The sequence below is a fragment of the Physeter macrocephalus genome, unplaced genomic scaffold (assembly GCF_002837175.3).
Source record: "Physeter macrocephalus isolate SW-GA unplaced genomic scaffold, ASM283717v5 random_8595, whole genome shotgun sequence".
NCBI lineage: Eukaryota > Metazoa > Chordata > Mammalia > Artiodactyla > Physeteridae > Physeter > Physeter macrocephalus.
In genome coordinates, this window is record NW_021153883.1 from 1 (window position 1) to 2294 (window position 2294).

Here is a 2294-nt window from a genome sequence, read left to right on the forward strand (position 1 = left end):
GGGGTCGCTGGGCTGTGACATCAGGGAGGGGGAGGTGTGAGTGAGCTGTAGCACGTGTAGGTCCCACTGTGGGCTGAGGTCACAGGACTCAAGGTGAAGTTGTTCTGAGAGGGTGGAGCCGTGTCCTGCAGACGAAGGATCTGGGGAGGAGCGAGTGACCCCTCCTTGGACAGATGGAGGGGATCGGAGCAGACCTCAGAGCCACACTGCAGGGTCGTGTTCTCTCCCCAGGGCGCTGGAGGTCCCGGCTGGGCTGAGAGGAGGGTGTCCTGTACATTCCTGGGGGCGAGGAAGGTCGGGATGTGTGGAGAGCCACCCCCAACACACCCTTGACCCTGAGCTGAGGGACCACCATCCTCTCTCCAGGGACCCTGTCTGTGACCCCCTCTCAGCTGCTCCCAGCCCCTCTGTGTGGGTCTCTCTTATCTCCCGGCACGCGCTCCATTTTTCTCGCTCTCCCTGGACCGCTGCCCTATCTCAGTGTCTGCTCTAGGACCCCCTCCCAGGACCCCATCTCCACCAGGAGTGAGCCTGGGCCCAGCACCCTGAGCAGACAGTCAGGACATGGGGCAGGACAGGGGCTCCTCACCAGCGGTCAGGCTGTCTCCACGGAGCACGAGCGAGCCCGGCTGGGCTGAGGGGGAGGGCTCCCTGCACACGCCTGCAGAGAAGGGACAGTGGCACCGAGGGGCACGCACACCCCACATTGCTCACTGGGGCTGCAGTGGGAGTTCTCCCTGGTCCCTCCCAGGCCTCCCGCCAGTGGTTCTGCCCCAGGAGGCCACTGCCCCTGACCCCCCATCACCCCAGGGCTCACTGGGCACAAGGCTCAGGTCAGGGGTCCAGGAGATGATGGGGCTGGGGGCCCTCACCTGTGAGCCGGAGAGGCAGAGGGTCACTGGGGTGTGACCACACATGTGCAGGGAGCTGGGAGAATCATAGCATCCGCAGGTCCCCCCACGGGAGGCGCTCCCGGGGCCCACAGGGCACACGGCCTGTCCCCTCCCATGGGTCCTCGATGTCCGGTGTCGGGCGGGTCAGCTCCTCCCTCCTTCAGCAGGTGCAGAGTGCCCGCTGCAAACCGGGAGCTGCGTGCCAGGGACACGCTGCCTCCTGAGGCCACCAGGGGGCGCGGCTGGGCTGAGGGGGAGGGGCTCTGCGCACCCCTGAGGGCGGGGAAGGGGCTGGGTCAAAGGGGACCCTCACCCCGCTCACCGCAGCTGTGGGCTGCGAGGGGAGACGCCGTCCCCCTGAGCCCACGCTCTGCTCCCCTGCCTGTAAGGACGCCGCCGCAGTGGGCGGGGCCCGGGTCTCCCTCCTACCTGTCTCCACCGGGGGCAGGGGGTCACTCCACTCTGACCTGTCTTTCCTGCTGCGATAGACACACTGATGCCGCCGTGCAGTGCTTGAGCTCGCGGATTCAAAGGGGAAACTGGCCTTGTCACTGGAGTCCTGTGGGGCCTTGGCCTCCCAGAGTCCGGAGGGCCTCTCTCTATACAGACGGTAGACATCAGCCCTCAGAGAGCCCGGACACCAGCTGGTCACAGGGCTTCCCTTGGTGACCGTGACACCTGGGTCAGCCCAGATGGAGGGTTTGGGGAGGACCCCTGGAAAGGGATCAGACCTGAAGGGTTAGGGGTGCCCTTCTCCCCTCAGTTTCCCCAGCTGTCATTCCCCAGCCCCTCCCAGACAGGTCACCATCATTCCAGACCCGCTGTGTTCCCCCCAGATGACCAGGAGGTCTGGCGGGGACTCACCTGCCTGGACCTGGTTCCGTGGGCACCGACTCAGCCCTGGGAGAGAGTTCCCTGTGCGCGCCCATCCCCCAGCACGCATCGTACATGCTCCAGGCCTGGTCTGGGCCCTGAGTGCTGGGGTCAGATCCGGGGCTGAGCACTTCCGCCCTCCCCACCAAGTTCTGCCCGCCCCCCGAGCCTTCTTAGACCTGGGGTCTCTCCGCTTCAGACCTGGGAGGAGAGGGGCCCCTTCCCCCCTCGCTTCCCCAAAGCTCACCGAGGCAGAGAAGGGCAGTGAGGGTCGGGGTCGTGGCTGTGCCTCCCGTGGTCCCCAGCCGTGCTGGTGTCTTACAGTCCACAGAGCCGGCAGGACAGGCAGACGCGCGGGGGCGACAAGGTGCAGGCTCTGTGTTACACGTTACGGGTTCCTTCATAGCAGCCTCTCAGAAAGAGGAATAGCACCCCCAGGGCCTCACGCTGCTCTCCCTGCAGGATGGGGCCCGGGAGACAGCAGGCTCTGGGACCCTCCAGACCACATCTGGGTCTCACCAGACCCCA

At 66.1% G+C, this 2294-nt stretch overlaps 1 pseudogene; it reads right to left on the reverse strand.

Moving 5' to 3' along the window:
- Nucleotides 1-3: 3 nt before the first annotated feature.
- Nucleotides 4-917, reverse strand: LOC114485883 (leukocyte immunoglobulin-like receptor subfamily A member 6; annotated as a pseudogene).
- Between the last annotated feature and the right edge of the window lie 1377 nt (nt 918-2294).